Source organism: Lissotriton helveticus, chromosome 7 (genome assembly GCF_964261635.1).
Source record: "Lissotriton helveticus chromosome 7, aLisHel1.1, whole genome shotgun sequence".
Classification (NCBI taxonomy): Eukaryota; Metazoa; Chordata; class Amphibia; order Caudata; family Salamandridae; genus Lissotriton; species Lissotriton helveticus.
The window spans coordinates 778,119,035-778,140,645 of record NC_136068.1 but is presented as its reverse complement, the minus strand read 5'-3'; the positions used below and the strand labels follow the sequence as shown (position 1 = coordinate 778,140,645).

At 47.3% G+C, this 21,611-nt stretch overlaps 1 protein-coding gene across 1 annotated transcript in view; it reads left to right on the top strand.

Annotated features, from left to right (window-relative positions):
• The first annotated feature begins 757 nt into the window (after positions 1-757).
• The window catches only part of VDAC1 (voltage dependent anion channel 1), a 158,193-nt gene continuing 137,339 nt past the window's right edge, over positions 758-21,611 (top strand). The window contains exon 1 of the mRNA XM_078653162.1: positions 758-882. The gene's annotated coding sequence lies outside the window, so the exon portion shown is untranslated. The remainder of the gene's footprint in view (positions 883-21,611) is intronic.

Here is a 21,611-nt window from a genome sequence, read left to right as displayed (position 1 = left end):
TTCTTGTGCTTGAGTGTCCTCCATATATTACAGTATTTTACCTCTATGTTTATTTTGTACGCTTTTGTAACCTGCACACGTCACTTTTTCCTCCTGTAATGCACCGTTTGCCACCTCTTGTATTTTGTTGGCCCACGATTGTCACTTTTGTAATGCACCGTTTGCTACCTCTTTATGTTGTTGGTTCACGATTGTCACTTTTGTAATGCACCGTTTGCTACCTCTTGTATTTTGTTGGCTCACGATTGTCATTTTTGTGTCATTTAATGTAACGTTTGCTTTTGTATGTTGCTCACTTGTAATGTTCTCTTGTATCAGTTCTGTTCCTACTGTGAAGCGCTCTGACACCTTCGGGTAAAGTCCCCGCTATATAAAAACGCATAAATAAATGGAGAACAAGGTGTGCACTGAGGGGACGTCTCCCCTAGGGGGACGCCTTCAAAATAAATCTTTCTTTGCTCAGGTGAGAAATTACCATTCTACATACTTTCTTTAGGAGGAGAAAGGACTGATCGTTGAAGAGCAAACTCCTTTTTAATCACGATAAATGTGTATAAAAAGAGGTGTCGAGCGGCGAAGAGCAAGCGTATGGTGTCATGAATTAAATAAATGCCGAATATCGCAAACTGGTGCCATTCGCGCGAATGCCATGTTAGGTGTACTAAAACCCGCGAGTGTGCCGCTTTTACCCCCAACATGGCCGCCGCTTGTATGGATTACTAGCTGTAATGCGAGTCCCGCCCCATTCTACTCCCATCACTTGGAGACCCAGAGGACCCGCCCATCTCTCCACGCACTGTCATTCGGCCCTCCGGAAGTCCCACCCCTCTCGACCCGCTGTCGCTCTTCTCCCGGTCGCAGCTCCACGGCTTTGCAGTAAAGGTGAGAATGGCTATTGCTGAAGCCAGGCGACCCCGGCTACATGCTGGGCTTCAAAACCGGAGTAGTCCGTCACCTCTTGCGTGGGTCTGGGCAAAGTGCATCTTTTCATCGTTTTACACGCTTCCTCTTGGACATAAAAGTCCTCCGCGTGCGGCAGCAGGCCGGGCTTTTACGGAGACCTCTGTTGGTTGCATGGGGGAGGGAGGAGAGATCTAGTGACAGGTGCGCTGCGCGTCCCTTGTGTCGGCGTGACCGTATCATCCCTCTCTAGGTCACCGTGGTTTGCCCTTCAGGTCCCCACACCATCCGTTTGTATCCCTGGGACATAATACACCAATCCCTCTCTATAACAACATGCCCTCCCCATTTATCTGTGCGCCCTTGTAAAATGACCTACATATCCCTGTCTCACCATCATGCGATTTGGATGTGCTTCCCGTTTGTGTGCTCAGGATATGTCTTTATCATCTCTGTGTGTCAGGACAACTTTCCCTTACAGTCCCGGTGTGTCATTTATATATGTCCTCTCCATTCATGTGTGTGTCCTAGTGACATGACCTTCCCATCTCTCCCTCAGTTACGATTACATGCCCTTCCCAGTCGTGTGTAGTATGCTCGCCCTTTCCATTCATGTGTGCCGAATGCATCTCCATAGGTGTATGTCTAACTTGCCCTTTGGTGTCACCTTGTTATGCCACTCCCATCTCTTCCCCGCTCATCCCTGTTTTGTCACATATATGCAATTCTGAGTCCTTTAAACCGGAGAAATTGGAGAGTTCCTTTCGCACTGTTGCTGTGACCTGTTCTGCCCATCCCCCTTCGTGTAACTGAAATACACTTCCCATTACTGTGTGGCACTGAAATGCCCCCCCCCCCCCCCATCACTGACAATCCGGTACCCATTAAAAATAGTGGCAATCTCGCCATTTCCGGGCATGCAGGCAATTGATGCCAAAGTGTTAATTCTACAGTCCGTATTTAACTAGTTGCTTGTTATTTCATGGGCATCGATTGTTAAAATCCTCATGTCATGTGTACATTAATTTTACTTCCGCTGTACTGCGCACGCGTAAAATGTATTTGTATTTTGCTGAATAGGTGATTGAGCTTTAATAATGTATGTAAATTGTGCATTCCTCTATATACTCATTATTAAATTTCAGAACACCCCACCCCCTACCGAAGAAACTGCATGGAAAATTAATGGTATCGGTACATCTCTTGCTCTGCCTACTGACTGCTTGGGTTCACAGTAGTATTTATTGAAGAATTGGCTCTTATAATGAGGTTGCTCCCACATGTAATGTGAACGAATTACCCCAAACGCTGTGTACAGTTTTCTGTATCTGTGCGCTTTCAGTAGATAGACCCTTCTGGTTGCTTGTGGGTCAGGAGCAGGCTGCAGATGTCTGCGCAGCGAGACCGCCTTCTGTTCGCGGCCCTCCCATCCCAGTCCTGGAGGTGACCTTATTTATAGTAGAGAACGAGCGGCCTAGTCAGATTTGACTTTATGCTTCGCTGAACGGCCCGAAGCGGCGATCACAGCAGACAGACCAGACCGGCTTGCAAATGTACACACCGCAGCCTTTTGCAGTATTACACCAGATATGGAAACAAGCAGCTCGGATTGTAAAGGCTACGTTTTTAGCTATTTCAATACAAATGCGTTTAATTAACAATGTTGCCCATGGACTTTATGGATACAAAATCATATCCCGCATTACGGATTCTATTAGTGAATTTATTAGCTCGCAAATACTGTATTCTTTGTAAAATGTGGCGTTTTCAGAAATATTGTAGCGCGTGAGCAAAATTACTAATAGTAATAGGAAATGGGGAAATTAAAAGCAGGTATTGCACGAGCGAAGGAGACCGTCTACAGGGCTGCCTTTTTTCCTGTGACTAATGACTGACTAATGCAGCAGTTACAACTGCCTTGCGTAATGCCACACCAGTTACAGCCTGTTTCATTCGACCTATTTTAACTGGATTTGCAGATTATTAATACACATTTGGGTCTGCGGATTAATGGGCGAGTGGCACAAATTATCTGCCGGCACTCGGAACAGCACAGAAAATCTAAAGCACCAGGGTCAAGCGGAACTTCCCGCTAATGACACCAGCCTGGGCCAAAAACTCGAATACTGGTTATGCCGATTGGTTGGTTTATTAATTTGTTTCACGTTGTGCCTATTATAGAATGTCCTTACCCGTGGGCAATCGGGACATAAATCTACTAAAGAAAATGCCGCCCATCCCCGCGTTCATAAGAAGCAGGAACCGATTGAGTGCGCTGCTAGTGAAATTATTTTAGATTACAACTACGTGCACGTGCTGTCAGTGCTTTGTCTGAACTGGGCACAGTGTCCTCAGGTTGGCTCTATGCTCCAAAGCCAGGGATATGCACATCTTATCAACTTCTCCTCGCATGCAGGTAGAATCACGTCGACTTTTTCAGACACTTTTAAACGCCCTTCCTGTATGAAGGTGGACTATGATGGACTTGGTACTGTATAATGGGATGACGGTACGGATTTGTCCAGTTTCGTGGAAGTTTCGGAGAAAAACACTCCAGTGGAAACTGGACTTTTGTGTGACGGATACAATTTGTACGTGGACAAGCGTGGTGGCAGGAGAGACCAGTGCCACTTCTGGCGAGGATCAGGTTTGCCGGGAGCCATTTAATGTTCTTCCTCAGCTGGATTGAAGAACTGGTGGATGCAGGATAAACGGGTATTTCCTTTGAGCAACAAAAGATTGAAAGACGTAAAACGAATATTTTTTTCTACTTTTTCAATTGCGCTTGATGTGTTTGATAGATAATTGGATGGATGTCCCTACCCTCAGACATATGTGTAACGCGTAGTTTACAGGTTGACTCCCGAATGTGTTAAATAAACCTTTTTATCCTTCTCAGGTAGATGACGTGCTCAGTTGAGTAATAACATATTACGTTGGTAGTTAGATCAACGTTTCTTAGATTACACCGGGAAGTACTAGGTTTCATTCCCGAGTAAAAAAAACTAAAAAACTTTGTTCAGTGCCTTTGTGAGGAGCTGAAGGAGACCACCTTCTGCATGAAGTGCATCTGTTGTGTATGGCGATGACTACACCACCTTGTTTCAATTGAGATTGGAACATCCTAAAATACAATTTATAAAAGCTCCTTGGACGTCGTCCTTATCAATGATTTTTTGTAGACGCTCAATGGTCAAGTCAAGCAAGATTTTTTTAACACTGTTTACTGGCTAGACCGACACACAACTTCTTGTATTGACAGACTGCTTCTTTGTGAGAGACACTGTGTTAAATACAGCGCCTAGAATAGCTAAACGCAGCTACACTCTGCATCCGTCCTAGATGGAGCTATTTAAGAGGTTTGCACCATCGAGTAACTTGACGAACTGTGTCCCAAGGAACGTACTTTATTGTGCTCCAAATGCTGGTGCCTCACATTACTTTTTGCTGATTTGTTAACGCGAATTTCTCTCCGTTGTTGACCGGCATATGTAGCATTTCTGTGTTGGTTTTCTACTGGGCATGAAATAATCAACTCATTCCTTTAATAAAATTGGTTCATGGCATGCCATTGTGTGTTTTCTCTTGAACTCACTTGCGACTCCATTAATTCATGTCTTCTGTTCGAAGTTGAATTTCTGTGTTTGCAGCTTGCATTTGTCTGTGTTGCTGTGCACTTACATATGCATGGAGCATCAAATACGGTCCTCACTACCAGTGTAGATGTGGTGCTTGTGCATTGAGCCTGCTGTGGCAGCCAATAGGGGAGTGTTAGGAAAAACACCCCTTCATTGTTATCTCAGTTCTCCACAGTATTGCCAGTTTAACACTTTATCTACTGAACAATTTTGTTTCATGTTGGCATTACAGATATTGGTTCGGAACTGATACGATGGATTTCAGTGTAAGGAAACTTGTAGGCATGTTGGCTTTTGGATATTGGTACCGAAAGAAAAATGGGTCTGGTTTAGCTGCAGGGATCGTTGTGTGATTATTTTATAATCTGGTTTCATAAGGTTTAGTTCTGCATTTATAGCAGATTTCTGGCCTTCTGGTAAGCACCAGAGTGCACCAGTAAACCAACAACATTCGTTGATTTCCTGGAGTGTGCAATATTTACGTGTAGATTTTCCTCTGGATTAAACATTTCTCCTCTACAACTGTAGCACATATGTACTATTGCAGATTTTCGCCATATAGAGCACTTGATCTTTGGCAGGACCAACTCGTCATGTGCCTCAACTCAAGGACTAAATCTGTAAAAGGCGTGTGAATACCCTCAACCTTACACGTTTGGTGTTCCTGGTATGACAGGTTAACACGCTCAGAGGTGCCCATACTCTCGCCATTACCTCACAGTTTGTGAGTGTGCCTGACAGTGCCTCTCTGCTGGCACATTTGTTGCATTCGTAAGTATACCTTTGAATTAATCAAAACTGGCGGATTTATTTTCTTATCTGAAAAAGTATTACTAATTTACACTTATGGCTATGTTTGCATACCAAGTTTTTAATAAAATATAGAAAATGCTTTGTGAATTCGGCCTTTTGTTGTTAAAGCGACATGTTTCAACATAGTTTTTATGCATTTTACTTTTGCACCAGGATGACTCGGTGAGTAGCCAATAGAGGAGTGTTAGAAAAAACACCCCTTCATTGTTATCTCAGTTCTGCTTTAAAATGTGGTGGCCTGAAGGTTACGAGTGTGAATGCGACTTAATTTACCCATCCTGGAAGACTGGAAAGTTGAGTACTTGCAGCGCTTTAAAAATTGCACAAATAAATAAATAAATAAATACCATTCAACTGGGTAATACTTACTTCTTATATTTTCAATGCTTGGAAGTGGCAGAAGTAAATTTGAAATAATATATAAATATATATAGAAGTTATTTGTTTTAGGTTACTGATTATATTTGTGTATTGTGCACTTACTGACATCCGTCAGTGATTATATGCAGCACGAAATACGAGACTTACTTCAGTTATTCAGAACTTCCAGCTTCGTCTTTGCACACTAGTCTTATTTAGTGAGGGCAGGCTGCAACAAATTGAATGATCATTTTAGAGACACAAAATCGATTTATTTTTCTTTTCTGAAACTTGTCTATCCAAGCCAAGGGAGTAGTCAGAAAATTAAAATGCCCCCAGTTACAACCAAAGATGTATGTCACCAAGCAAGCGAAACAATTCATAATGACCGTCCCCATAAGAGCTCTGGTCTCTTCCATCCATTCCAGGCATCTATCCGTTCATCCTTCCATCCACCCTTTGGATATCCACCATTTCATTTTTAACTTCAGTCATCCATTCATTCTTTCATCCATTATTCAGGCCTTCAACATTCTATCTGTCCATTCATCCATCTGCCCATCCATATCCAAACCTATTCAACCGTCCCCAAACCTATCCATCAAACATTCCAGTAATCCAGCCCCTCATACACACCTTGTCATCTTGCACATATTACACAGCAAATATTCTTGTCAGTATGGACCTCATTTAATTATTCCCATTCACCCACCCTTTCCCCTCAGCGATCCATCCTTTCGCTCAGTTAGCCATCCTTTCATTCATCCATCCATTCACCTTTGCTTTCATCCATACATCCACCCACCCACTCAACCATCGACCAACCCATCCTTCCATCGTACATTCACCCTTTCACTCATCCATCTTTTCACTCATTCGAGTTTCCATCCACATTCATTAATCAGTCATTTGCTCATCCATCCTTTCACTCAGCCTTCCACCCATTGATCCATCCATCTACCCTTTCCTCATACATATATGCTTTTACTCATCCACTCCTCCATCTACCCTTTTACTCATCCATGCATGCTTTCACTCATCCACCCCCTTGCTCATACATCCATCTTCCCTTTTACTCCATCATCCTCCCTTTCACTCATCCATCCACCTGTTCACTTATCCATCATTTCACTCAATCATACACATATCCATCAACCAATCCAACCCACCCATCCTTTCACTCAATCATCCCCATATCCATCAACCAATCCAACCCACCCATCATTTCACTCAATCATACACATATCCACCAACCAATCCAAACCACCCATCATTTCACTCAATCATCCCCATATCCATCAACCAATCCAATCCGACCCACTCATCCTTTCACTCAATCATCCACATATCCATCAACCAATCCAACCCACCCACCCATTCATCCACCCATCCATCTGCCCTTTCACACTGCCATTCACCTATCCTTTCACTCAGCCATCCATTAATCCCTCTTCTACTCATCGCTCAGCCATCCATCCTTTCTACCTTTCACTCATCCAGCTTACCATCTCTCCATTCAGGTTTTCACTTGTTCATCTTGCCATCCAGTTTTTCACTCAACCATCCTTTTACTCACATACCCACTGTTGGACAGGCCCCACAAAGGGCTCGCTCCCTCCCCGCATGACAGGGCCCAGACACCGGCTCTCCGGGGCCTACCCGCAGAAGCAACCCACAACCCGTCCCCTCCGGGACGCCTGCTCCCGGATATCTCTGTGTCACGGGCCCGGGCCCCCGGCAGCCCCATTGCCCGGCCCAGCCGCCATCTTGGACACTGCACCACGCGGCTGCGTGGCCTCAGCTCGACCCCCAACCCTGGGCCCGGCCAGGCCCCGCCATCCCGGCACCACCATCCATCCAGGAGGTGAACGGACCACTTGGCAGGCTGATGGGGGAAAGAAGTGTCGATCACCCCCAGCCTCCCCGGGTGCTGGCTCCACCCCCCTGCTGGGTGTCTGCACTCCCTCATCCCGGACCTCCCGACCCCCCCCCCAGTGCGAGGGTCCGGACATCAAAGGACGCCAGACCTATAACTGAGGCAGCCCCAGAGCAGGAAGGCAGTTGTATCCTGGAGTCGAGAGACACCGAGAAGAACTCATCCTTGACGGACTGCTGGCGCTGCCGCAGCCCTGCCTTGTGAACTATTGTCCTGCCTGCTGGCGCCGCCGCGGCCTTCTGCACCCTTCATCCTCGTGGGACCTGCTGGCGCTGCCGCGGCCCGTTGTAACCTTCATCCTCGTGGGACCTGCTGGTGCTGCCGCGGCCCGTTGTAACCTTCATCCTCGTGGGACCTGCTGGCGCTGCCGCGGCCCGTTGTAACCGTCATCCTCGTTGGGACCTGCTGCCGCGGCCCGTTGCCACCTACGACCTCTTCGGGACCTGCTGGCGCTGCCGCGGTCTGACCCGTCCGAACGCCGAGCTCGAGGATTGTGAGCTACCACCGTTTCATCTCAGGGCCTGTAGGTACCAAGACTGTCCCGCTACCCCCTTCCCCAACTAGAGACTCGAATTGAGAGGATCATCGTGTCCTAATCTCCTTGTATCGTACCACCTTACTCAAAGAATTGCCTATAAAAGGTGTTAAGCTGACCTTCGTGTGGTGTCCATCTGTGGGGGGGAAGTTACTTGTCTGTACGATCGCTGGAGACGGCCCTCACTGGAGGCCTCTCCCCTTGTGCTCGGCGACCCTCCAGGTCCCCGTCTAACATTGGTGGCCAGCGGCGCGATCCGAACCAACGCGTAACCATACAGAGAGTAACTCACCCTACGACTAATCCACAATGACGACCAGAGAGAGCGGATCGGCAGAGAAATTCCAGATGGAAAAACTGGAAGAGTACAACCACCGAGAGCTAAAACAATTTTGCATAGAACTAGGCATTGCTACTGCATTCTGAGCACGAAAGAGGACTTCAAACACGCCCTAGAATCCTGGGCAGAGACGAATACCGCCGAAGCCCCGGAACCAAACACCACTCTGACAGAAGAAAGGAGAACGGATCTCTCCCGGGAAGAGATCCGAGAACGAGAGAAAAATAGACTTCACGAGTTAGAGCTGGTACGGCTCAAATTAGACGGAGAATTGAAACTGGCAGAAAAAAAAATGAACTTAGAACACTTACGGCTCCAAGAAGAGCGAGAGGAGAAGCAGAGACAGAGAGAACTCGAAGAAAAAAGACTGGCATACGAACACGAGTGCAAGCTAGCGGAGATAGAGAAGCGCATATCCATCAACCAATCCAACCCACCCATCATTTCACTCAATCATACACATATCCACCAACCAATCCAAACCACCCATCATTTCACTCAATCATCCCCATATCCATCAACCAATCCAATCCGACCCACTCATCCTTTCACTAAATCATCCACATATCCATCAACCAATCCAACCCACCCACCCATTCATCCACCCATCCATCTGCCCTTTCACACTGCCATTCACCTATCCTTTCACTCAGCCATCCATTAATCCCTCTTCCACTCATCGCTCAGCCATCCATCCTTTCTACCTTTCACTCATCCAGCTTACCATCTCTCCATTCAGGTTTTCACTTGTTCATCTTGCCATCCAGTTTTTCACTCAACCATCCTTTTACTCACATACCCACCAACCCATTCACGTAAATGGAGTCTTTTTTTTGCCAAGCTGCGGGCAAGAGGTCCATCAAAAAATCCACTTTCCTCTTGTAGCTGCTAAAGCAGGGTATTTACGACGCATCCGTTCCAAACACAGTAGTGCAGTTTTAGGCAAAGGGCTGATCTCCAACTCTGGAGGGATAATGCTAAAATTCTCACCAAAATGCACACTAGTTGTTTAGGAATTTCTCTACATAATCAGAATTTCAGGACAGCTAATTCAGAAAGAACAAATAAGAAACTAAGCTAGCCACCTTTGTAGCCATCCTAGGTAGGGCCTTTACAGGCCCCTTATGTGTTCAGTTACTCAGAAAGAAAAATAAAAAATGAGTGACCTTGACTGACCGTCGGGACAATTCTGCAGCTAGTTAGTTGGAGTTGAATGTCTTCAGACTGTAAAGGGAAGGACAACTGGAGGATATGTCTAACAGTCGTACCAGATCTGATGGCAGGTTGATCGACTACTGACAAGTCCTCATTTATTTTCAGTCAATTGAGTCAGGTGTCTGAGGCAGTTGGAACAGCCCGGATCGGGCGGCAGCAGCCTGGTTGCAGCCTAACCCTGTGTTTTTAGGTCTCGCCTAGCGTTGCAGCGCATGTGCTGTCACTCGGCGAGACATATAGTGAGAGAGGAGATTGCAGAAGGGGACTTGAAGCCCCGCCCATCCTTTTCATTGGGTTGCATCAGCGTTTATGCTAAACGCTGGCTTCCCATTGAAAAGGATGCTTTTTGGCCACTACCCTTTCTCTCTTATCGACAGCCCATCCGGACTGGGTCGTCAGCTTCACGGCTGTAGTGAAGCAATTCCTTATCTTTGTGGGGCTATCTGTTTCTAATTGGCGTGGAGGAGCGCACTGTCTTGACCTCTCGAAGGAAAGAAATCTTGGTTTCGTCTTCGATCTCTTATGTTTAGGGGGCCATCTGTGTATCTAATTGGCGTGGAGGAGCGCACTGCCCCCGACCTCTCACAGGAAAAAAATCTTGGTTTCGTTTAGTCTTCGATCTGTACATTTAATGCAACAGACTTAAATCCAAAATATTTTATGCACCGATAGCTGATGAGCCTGCCTAGTTTGTTCCACTTTAGGCTTCTTCGCCCCCACAGATTTCACACATCCTGCTCTCAGGCGCAGTGCAACTGTAGAAAATTTCATTTGCCATGCTGAAAAAGCCCACCGCTTGAGGTGGTAAACCTACTCCAAACTTCAAAACGTGCAAGGTTAGTACTGCTCGGATTAACCCATCTGTCAAAACATCCCTCTATTCATCGTTAACCTTCAAAAGATGTAATACTCGTTTTTTGCAAAACTGGTTCCCTAGTAATTGCCTCTCATAAACACGTTTCTGCCATACAGCGCACAATCTCGACCGCTTATTTTTCTTTGCATTCAGTGGTTCTGCGCCGTTTCTCGCTTGCCTACTGACGCGCTCATTTCCTTCATGTTTATCTATAATCTGCTCCAAGCGTGAGCACTAAAGTGATGCCTATGCTCCCCCCTCCCCCCCTCGTCCCTCCGCTCCCTTTCCTTGTGTGTGATGAGAACCGGGCGGGCTATTAATCCGGGGCCAGTGTCGGGGGCGTCAATCACCCCCTCCCCTTCGGGGGCTCAGCACAGGCCAAGCCTGGAACAAATTTCCCCGCGGGCCTGGGCAGGCCTTACACTCCCCCCTTTGTGTGCACTAGCAGGGGACATGTACCCCGCTCCATTGCCGACCACCCAGGCTGGCAGGGGCTGGGGTCTTGGAGCAGGGAGGGCAGTGAGCAGAGACTGCCTGCCCTTGGAAAGCGTGGGATGAGAACTGCCATGCTCCCCCCTTCCCCAGGCACCGCCGAGCTACCTGCAAACACAACACAATGCTGGGCTGTGTGTGTGGGAGGGACACGTGGAAGTGATAGCACTGGGTAAACACACGGAGGGACGCCCAGGGTGGTGGAAATACCAGGGCACTGCCCCTGACCATGCCACACTTCAGTGATGTGCTGCCTACCAGAGCCGTGGACAGACAAACGCACAAACATAGACACAGACAGCAAGGAGACACAAACATGAGTGCAAAGTACACACAAACAGATACCAAGACACGCATTCAACTACTCCAAGGCAGACCCGCAAATAGACACACAACTGTGCACAAAGATAGACACACAAACATAAATGCGCAAATAGGCACACACACAAACTTACACATAGGATACTCACGTTCAACTACTGAAATACCGACACACACAAACAAAAAACTACAAAGAGGCGCACACACACAAACCGGCACACACACAACCACATTGATAGCCATGTTCAACTGCTCAAACGACAGTCAGACACGCAAGTAGACAGCCACAAGTAGGCAGACGAGTCCAGCCATTCAAAGACATACAGGTGCACACAAAGTCACAGAGGACAGAAACAAACACACACACACACACACACACACATAGGTGAAGATTGCAAGACATCTACACATCTGCACGAATAGGAGACCACACACAGAAACAGGTCATGCGGCGCCACTGGAGTTATGCCATGGTGCGGTTGCGACGTTTTCCGCACAATTATGATGCACTGCATTTGCCACATAATTCATCATCTGCGGGATAGTCTTCAGATTTTAACAAAGAACAAATTAGTTTTTATTTCACGCAGTTCAAAAGTTACTAAAACTGCAGCGACACGTGTTGGCGGGTAGTGGAAGGCCCCTTGCAAAGGTTGACTTCTCTCCTTTCTGTTGCTTGTTGCTGTGTTTGGGTGTTAAAACGAGGTGCAGTCTATTATTCCCAGACAGTCTTAACCGCATGCGTGCGGGCGGAATTCCGCTCGTACGCGGAGATTTTCTAAAGCGCATGTTACGTGACGAGCTGGGCTCGTCATCAGCGTAGCAGGAGGATACCTCATGACGAGCCCAGCTCGTCATCAGCGTGGAAGGGGTTAACAAGAGTAGCACGCATTTGCAATGCAATAGGTCTCGCATTTACGCGAGTTTAAGCTATTGGTATTGTATATGACAAAGCCTTTTATTTATGTTTTAAAAACCAGAACAAAAATAAAAGGCATTGTAATTTACAATGCCAATAGCTCATACACTCGTAATTGTGAGACCTATTGCATTGCAACCTGGCGTTAAACTGTTAACTTTGTTGTGAAGCTATGAGTCGGAGTTTTTCATTCACACCTGTTGTTTCAGGAAATAGGCAAGGTCACATTTGCTAAAGTAGTTTGTAAAGTTCTTTCAGGGATACCCTTTTGCATTACGACTTTGCAGACAGCAGGACATGCAGGCGATGGTAGGGAGGTCACGTGACACTATAGGCAACAAATTAACGGAGGCCGAATCAGGCTGGATTTGGGGATTTATTTTAGTAAAATTTGGACACATGCTCAGGCCGAAAAATCACACCAGAAACCCTTTTCTTCACAGACGTGTTAACAAATAAATACATACCCAAAAAAATAAAAAAAGTGCATTCGCATTTTAAAATTTAATGCAAAAAAACTAAACCAATTTCAATATTTACTTTACTCACTCTAAACTGTCCCCTAGCCTGTTTGTTTGACCCTACAAGCAGTCTCCAGCCTGCCCCTTTCTGCTCTTACCTATTCACGATGCACAGTGTCACAATTAAAGTGTCAGTCCAGTAAGTCGACCCCCTCCGGTCCTTCACCTTCAATATATCTTTTAAACTAGAGACCATTTTTTATTTTGCAAACACAAGCAATTGCAAATGCCTTATAGAAATGATAAGATTTGCCCTGGATAAAGTGAGGGGACCCCCTGGCAGGGCGGCATTGGCACTGCCGTGCTGGACGCAGCACTCCAGGCACTCTCCAGTGAGTCACCACAGGGTTTTGCCCCCAAACACTTTTTTTTAATACTTTACTAAGCGCAGCACCTTCTTCACGGACACAGCGCTATGCAATGCAATAGGTGTTGCTTTTGGTATTGTACATAACCATGCCTTTTAATTTTTTTAAAGGCATTGCCATTTACAGCTCAAAATAATGTCACTGCGAGACCTATTGCATTGTAACTGCTTGTTTCCCTGTAGTTGTTCTTTAAGTGAGGCATTTGGCTCTGACGGTTCAAACAACTTCAAACCGGGTGTAATAGAGCACTGGTTTTCAGGTATTACAAAAAACATGTAACCGGGTTTTTCTTAGACCGTTGAAAAATGTTGTCTGTTGTGAAAACAATAACTATTTTGAACAAGCATTTGCAATGCAAGAGGTCTCGCATTATTAAAGTTAGAGCTATTGGCATTGTAAATGGCAATGCCTTTTATTTATGTTTTTGCTTTTAAAACATAAATAAAAGGCATTGTCATTCTATGCTAATAGCTTAAACTTTCGCAAAAGTGAGAATATATATGTATGTGTGTGCGTGTGTTTGTGTTTGTTTCCGGTACAGCGTGGGCAGCAGCAGTGGACGCTTCCCTCAGAGACAGCGCAGAACAGCACAGGTGCAGCGCGCGGGAAGACTGCACACATTCACACAGCCACTGGGTACTCCATGGGTCATCAGACACAGAAAAACACATGGCACTGTATTGGGCATCAGGACACAGAAACACCCACATGTTGCTCTGCACGGGGCATGAGGACGCAGAAAAACACTCATCTGGCATTGCATGTGGCATGTCGCATAGACACAATCTCAGGCGCGGTGCGTCCATTGGGGCGTAGGGGCGAAGCCCCACTAAGCCCCATGGACCCACCACGTCGTCACTAGAAGCCAAACACAATTATTTTAAAAAATCGCGCGATCTGCCGGCCGGGAAACCGGGAGACACCCGACCTTCCTGGAGTGCGCAAGGGGGGGGAGGGAGGATCGGGCTGCTGCAGCTGCGGAAGTGTATTTTTGGGCACAAACATGCCCGCGCATGCGCAGATCGTTTTCTTGTGAATTCCCCCTTAGAGAGAGGACCAGGGGGCGGGTCGCAGCCCCCGGGGTTACACAGGGCGACTGGGCGAGGAGTCATGGTGCCCCCCCAGCCAATCCTGGCGCAGGATTGGCTGGTCACTACATAGCCCGGTTACATAACCCCTGACGGATAGCACGGCCGACTTTGGTCCTGGGAAACCAGGTTCGAGCCTCTTATCGAACCATAAAAATGTATACATGACTTACTTTGGAGTTAAATAAATAGATATTTTAAAAAACAAATAAAAATGATGTTCCGACTAAGGTGTGAAATTGGTGTCGAATAAATACATGTTTTTAAAAACAATATTAATCATGTATCATTGGTGCTGGAGTACAAGGTTCGAGACTGGTATTAAACACTGACAAGCTGTGTGCAAGTTATATGGTCATAAAAATACATGAATGAGGATGCAGGATGGGTGGATGCATGAATGGATGCAGGATGAATGATGGGTGGATGAATGGATGGGTGGATGCATGAATGAATGATGGATGCAGGATGGATGCAGGATGGGTGGATGGGTAGATGAATGAATGATGGATGCAGGGTGGATGGATGGGTGCATGAATAAATTATGGATGCAGGATGGGTGGATGGATGGATGATGGATGAATGATGGGTGGATGAATGGATGGGTGGATGCATGAATGAATGATGGATGCAGGATGGGTGGATGAATGAATGATGGATACAGGATGGATGCAGGGTGGATGGATGGGTGCATGAATGAATGAATGATGGATGGATGGATGGGTGGATGCAGGAATGGATGCAGGATGGATGATGGATGGGTGGGTGGGTGGATGGATGGGTGGATGAATGAATGATGGATGCTGGATGGGTGGATGAATGAATGATGGATGCAGGATGGATGGGTGGATGGATGGATGGGTGCATGAATGAATGATGGATGCAGGATGGATGGATGGGTGAATGCATGAATGAATGATGGATGCAGGATGGGTGGATGGATGGATGGATGCATGAATGGATGATGGATGGATGGGTGAATGCATGAATGAATGATGGATGCTGGATGGATGGATGGGTGGATGCATGAATGAATGATGGATGCAGGATGGATGCAGAATTGGTGGATGGATGGGTGGGTGGGTGGATGGATGGATGGGTGGATGCATGAATGATGTATGGATGGATGCAAGGTGGTTCGGGCTCGCTGCGCTCGCTGCGGTGCAATATGCAAATTAGTTTACGCCCCACCACTTTCAAATGTCACCAGCCGCCCCTGCACAATCTGCAACTGCACAGAGCATCGTGACAGCACGGATCCACAAAACACACAAATCTGGTACAGCATGACGGAACAGGGAAACACACAAATTTGGAACTGTGGGTGGCATCAGGACTGCATGCCTCCACCTTGAAATACACAGATGTAACACTGCACAAAGCATTAGGTCTGCATGCATATACATACCAACACATAGAGGTGATGCTGCACAAAGCGTAAAGACTGCATGCATCCACATACAAACACACAGAGGTGGTACTGTACAAAGCATCAGCAATGCATGCTTCCACATTCAAAGACACAGATGTGGTACAGCACAAAGCATCAGCAATGCATGATCACTGAATCTCAACATTTCATTTCCAAGGGGCTCCCAGGACCCCCAGCCCCCGGTTATTGCTCGCTTGATTTATGATGCATTCATGCCCCCCTCCCCTTTCCCAGTTGCACTGTTTGAACCCACCGTACAGCGCTTCAACCGCATGCAGTTGCCATAGAAACCGTGGAGGTCAGGCCACGGGGGACCAGGCCGTGGTGGTCCTACCCGACCACTAATATCTAATAATTCCTTGCACGTGGTGAGGCGTTGAGTGCCGCGGTTAGAGGCATTCCTGGGCAGCAGAGGGGGGTGTGTGTGATTGGGGTGAGAGGGAGGGGTGGGTCACGGGGGCGTCTGCCGTAATACCAAATGAACCTGATCCTTCAAGGACCCCAGTCTTCTAGGACAGGGTGGGGCGAGTCGGGAGTTTGATAAGGACACTTTGCTACGTCCCTTTCCTGACCCCACCGTCATTACGTCAGCATCAATGTAGCACACTTCTATAATCGGTATGGCCTTGTAGCACCTCCAGGACCTGGGAGCGCGGTCCATACGGTTGTAGAATTTTTACCGGCTGCACTCCTGGTGGCCTTCTGCCTGGGGTGGAGGTTTACCACGATGTAAGGGCAGGCACCCATTTTCTTGGATTCACCCCCCCCCTCCCCTCCCCGCCTGATACCGTTTTAAATAAACAGTGTATTTTACACAGAGGGTAATCTCTCTGCACTTTCCTAACAAAGCATATTGCACTCTCTACCCTCTACAATGGTAATAAACATCATATTATGCCCTGCTGCATATATACGGTTACACTATGCTGTTTTATTCAAATGCATTCCTTATAAACAAGCACATTTAACCAGATCTCAAAGCCCTGTGAGCTTGATTTCCTCTGTAAGGCAAGCAACATGACATCTAAGGGGCAGTAAGTACTGATGTCATCACTTACATTTGTACCGGTGTAATAATGAGTATTTTGACCTATGAACTGTAGTGTTGCGTGTCTGAATGAATGATCATTGGTCTTTTTCGAATAGCAATTTTTAAAGGGCAATATTTTTAGGATGCCCATGAATGTGCTTTTGCCAATCAGAGAAAGAGAAATTCAAATGCCAAGGCTAACATAATCAGCCACACCATCAAAGCAATGCAGCAGAGTGCAGATAGGTGGCACTGCGGTGACTGCCCACCCACAGTACAGAATATTCCCCATCTTCAGAGTTTGGAACGTCACTGGGCCGCCAGCTCCTCTCTGACCTACTACAACGTCACAAAATAGGTCATAGTTGTTCTGCAACTAGTTTGAGAAATAAGAGGTCTGTCAAACAATTGTGTAGCTGTACGCAGGAAAGTAAGTAGTAAATGTAGTCGAAGCTGGAACATGGAGACCTGCACATTTAGAGGGTGGAGTCACACCCGAGGGGTTCTTCCTGCCCGTACGAGATTAAGTGCTTTAGTGAGAATGACGTCATCGACAAACAAGTTTGCAGTTCAAACCCTAAACGAAAAAAAAACAATGAAAAGCACAGATAGCTTGCTTCTAAGACGAGTTTTGTTTACAGCTCGCTCTCATGTTAACGTTAGGTTTTGTTACCAGCGCAGTTAACTCTTTTACCACTTCATTGGTCTGGTGGCATTCTGCGAGTCATGTGCCCTCTACGGGTCCTGGATTCTCATTGGCTGCAGTCGAGGTAGGCAGGTGGTGGTGTTTGGATGCAGGCGTGTCTGTGCCATTATCTGCGAGTATGTGTGTTTGTATGGACTTAAAGAAGTTGGCACATTTCAGTTGGCATGCATGACTGGCCATCACCCAACCAAATGGGGCCCCCGGTTAAAACGCTACCTAAGCCGATTAGTAGGCCACGACGTCATGTCGCGTGGCAACGGGTGCCACGGGTTTGCACGTGGTGGTTAAAAACGGGTCTGGCGTGATTTTACGTTAGACAATGTAGCCTTTACGCCACCACCCCATCAAACCTAGACGCAGAGCACAGCAGCGAGGTGCGTCACACATACATTAGATCTTTACCTCCCAAAGCCACTTTCTCTCCTGTCGAGCGTTATCCCATCAATGGCCTTTCTTTGTCCCAGTGAAAAGCCCGGATTAGTCGAGGATCTTAAGAGGCGCGCGGCCTGGAGGGGATGCTCGCCCATGCGTGTCCGCGTGCACATTTCCATGTCAATGGCCTGGAAGCAGGCCGCTTCTGACCCTCAACCGGGCAATTAGAGACGGTTCTTTCGGTGCCCCCCTTCCCCGGAGCAGCACGGGACTGCACTCTGCGCTGAGTGTCAGCAAGTGCCATGCTGGCCTCCATGGGCGCGAGAAGGGTCAGCGGGGAAATAGCGCACAGAGGCGATTCTCCATGGCCCAAGGAGCTAAATGAAGCGAGGTCTACTTGGGGCTTCGCCGTCATATTGCACCCGCTTGGGCAAAGAGTCCAACAGCGGGAATAGGGTCACATTGCAAGCACAGGCAGCACCAGGCAATAAGAGCTAGTGCCAAGAAGCTTACGGTATTAATGTCCCGCACCAAGCAGCAAACAAGCACTTGGCAAGAAAAGCTAGAGCCAAGAAGCTCACAGCATTAATGTCCCGCACCAAGCAGCAAACACCAGTGCCAAGCAGCGGATACAGGGAAAACTCGGCATATTTATTTACTTCAAGTTTTTATATAGCGCCTTGAGCCCCGAGATGTATGTAGGCGCTTCACACGGAAGCGAACATTTTACATGGTAATGTCAAGGTGCACCTAGCAAGGAGGGGATATATGCTCCGGCTCGTGGGGGGATCACGGGTTGGTAGGATGGAACAAGGTGTGTCAAAAACATTAAGCAGCTGAATGTATGTCAGGTAGTCACTTCCGCTATGACTGAGTCAATGCACTTGAACGTTATCCACCATTTGCTAAATAATCTGCACATTTTCCTAAAAAAATTATATATATTTCTAGCTCAAATGGTTCGATCGCTGCCCAGGCGGAGGGCTTCACTGCCTCGGTTCAAACTTCCACAGCTTCGGTTCTGGCATCACTACTTGGTCTGGATTCAGATCAACGAGTGCCGTGCTCAGAACTTCACAGCCTCCTATCAGTTTTTACTCTGCACGGCTAACGCAGCACGGTCATGCTCTACCTCGTCTGTTTGAACAGGACTTCCGCAGCTTTAGACTCCCGGGCGCAGGCTCCTCACAACTCCAGCACACAGACTAGGCTGGACCGGGGCACCCACCGCTGGAGGTAGCAGACAGATCACCACTCCAGGCACCCGCAGGCAGGGGAAAACAAAGAGCACTCAAACGATTGTCCAATCACAGCCCAGAGTTCTACAGAGGGTGTGACGGACGTCTCTGCTGGCGCTGTGGTTGGTCAGTGCCTGGATCCGTCAGCCGACAGTCACGTGCAGCCGTCCCCGGGCAGGGTTCACGGTTATCTCTCTGAATGAGCGCGCGCGCGCGCCCCGCGGAGGCTGCAAGTAATGGCGGTAAGGGCGCTTGTATGTATTCGGCGGCGGGGGCGGGGCGCGCTGCGCTTGTATGTATGCGGCTGCACTGAAAAGAAGAAACGAAACACTCGCTCACACAGACAAAGAAACATGCTGAAGGAGAAAGCGCGTGCATGCAGTGAAATCCAGCCTAAGAGAAGCGCGTGGCACTTTCTTGTCCTTCATTCCCCCGAGTCAGCTAGCTATAGTTCTCCACCTGGACCGCATCCTTTGGATGCGTATTCCAGGCTCGACCTAAAAATGGCTGTTAAAATTTGATGGAACCATCGTTTATGAAGTGTCCATCCTTTTGTTCATTATTAGTTTACATACGCTAACTCAAATTGTTTACTATCTGGAGCTCTTTGACAGGGAGTACATGGCCAATGGATGCTTTTGCACATGCATTGTAGAGGTTTATGTAGCCTTGTAATTTAACTATAGGACACATGTTTGTGTGCTATTAATGTAGAAACACTTTCACCCATTTCACATTACATTGAATGGGTTATTAATTTTTTAATATTAAACAGCTTAGCTACTCTACCCATGGGATGACAAACCCTTTAGTCAAATCACTGGAGGTGATATCCTAGAGGCAGTTAATTATCAGTTCAGTTATAAGATCATATTATTTCCAAATAAAAAAAAAAGCAAAATATCCACTGGATTACTACCCAAGTCCAGACACAAGCACTCATCGTTGAGATGGAAAAGTCCTTTGCATGACGATGAACGTGTACCCCTGCGCTGAGTAACCAAACTGTACCGTTGTCTGGATACCTAATGATTTTTGTTGTCATAGGCAAACATTGATCGTGTGTGCGCCATAACCTAGGCCTGTCTCACAGATTGCAATCTTGTGGAACCGGGAGGAAAGCGCAGAGCGCTACCCTCGGGTGGTTGAATGCTTCTGCTTTCACTAAGAGTTAAGCAGCACAGGAGCCATAGTGGCAGCACACAGTGTTGTGGTCAGTAGGAGTAAACAGGTCATTTTTAACCTGTGCCTCTGGAGTGAGGCCTACAGGCTCCCTAAACTTTGTAAAGTTTCACTGCTGTGTGCTTAACTCACCCTTGGCCTACATCTTTTAGATGTAAAGTGCTGTGCAGTGCCGGAGTAGTGAGTCTGCGCTAGATGTATGTGTGACTGAGTAGGGCTAGAGTTCAGTGCTGTGCAGTGCATGCACGGTGAGTGCATGCTCTGGGTGTATATACTCCAGAGAGGAGTGCATTACATGAGTGACCTACTGCTGTGCAGTACGTGTGCAAAGAGCATGTGCTGAGTGTGTGTGTGCGCTTGCAGTAAGTTCAATAAATGAAGGATGAATTTTTGTGCTGTGCGTGCATGATGTATGCGTGTAGTATCAGTGGGTTGGGTTGCAAATAGCACACCATGGCTCATAACAAAGGGTACAGTACTGAGCAGTGGGCACAGAGTGATTGTGTGTGCTGAATGCATGTGCACCTGGGATAGCACAATGCTTAGAGGTGACAGTATTGGATAGTATGTGTGCTATGTATGTACACTGAGTGCAAGTCTGCCTGCAATGGTACATTATATGGAGGAAACTGGGTTCCATTTTTGGGAAATCCAGGCTTGCATGGTGATGACATTAGGAGTAGAAGCTCCCGCCCCCGACATATTTGGGTATTGCTGCATTTCTGTGAGCTCGGTAGGACACACTGGAAAACAGAGAGAAACACTTCAAAGACCGCTTTTTGATTCAGTGAGATGTCACTAGGAAGGGGCCAGGACACATCCCAGGCCTGGATTAACATTTTGATGGGATATCTCTGTGGCCACACAAATTCTAGTTATTCCCATAGCCAGTGTTGTAGGACAATCCGCTTAGGAGACTCTCCTGCTGCGACAGACAGCCTTTCAAGAGGGAGAGGTAAAGGGTTCCACTTCAAATAGAAGCAGAACCCCAACATAAAAAGTCAAAGACTCAAACCCTAAACCACATTTGGTGTCTGGAAATGGACTATAAGAAAGAGAGGTTGGGACCCCAAACATCTACCAAGCAGCCTGACTATGTGGGGAGGGAAAGCCGTGCAAGACGTTCACCTGTGCCCAGGACTGAGGGCCAAGACCTGCTAGTCTCCCTCCTGCTGGGTGAGGGGACTTCACCAAGGTAAACCAAGACGACCTCCTCTGGCGCGCCGGAACCTGCCTGCTTCCCAAGACTAGTGTGTCCAATGAGGAAGAGGAGAGTGTTGGAGGGTGTGAGGTCAAGTGGGGAGCCCTTCCGAGAGGACTCTTTGTGTGAGGAGATGGCTCCTGCACCA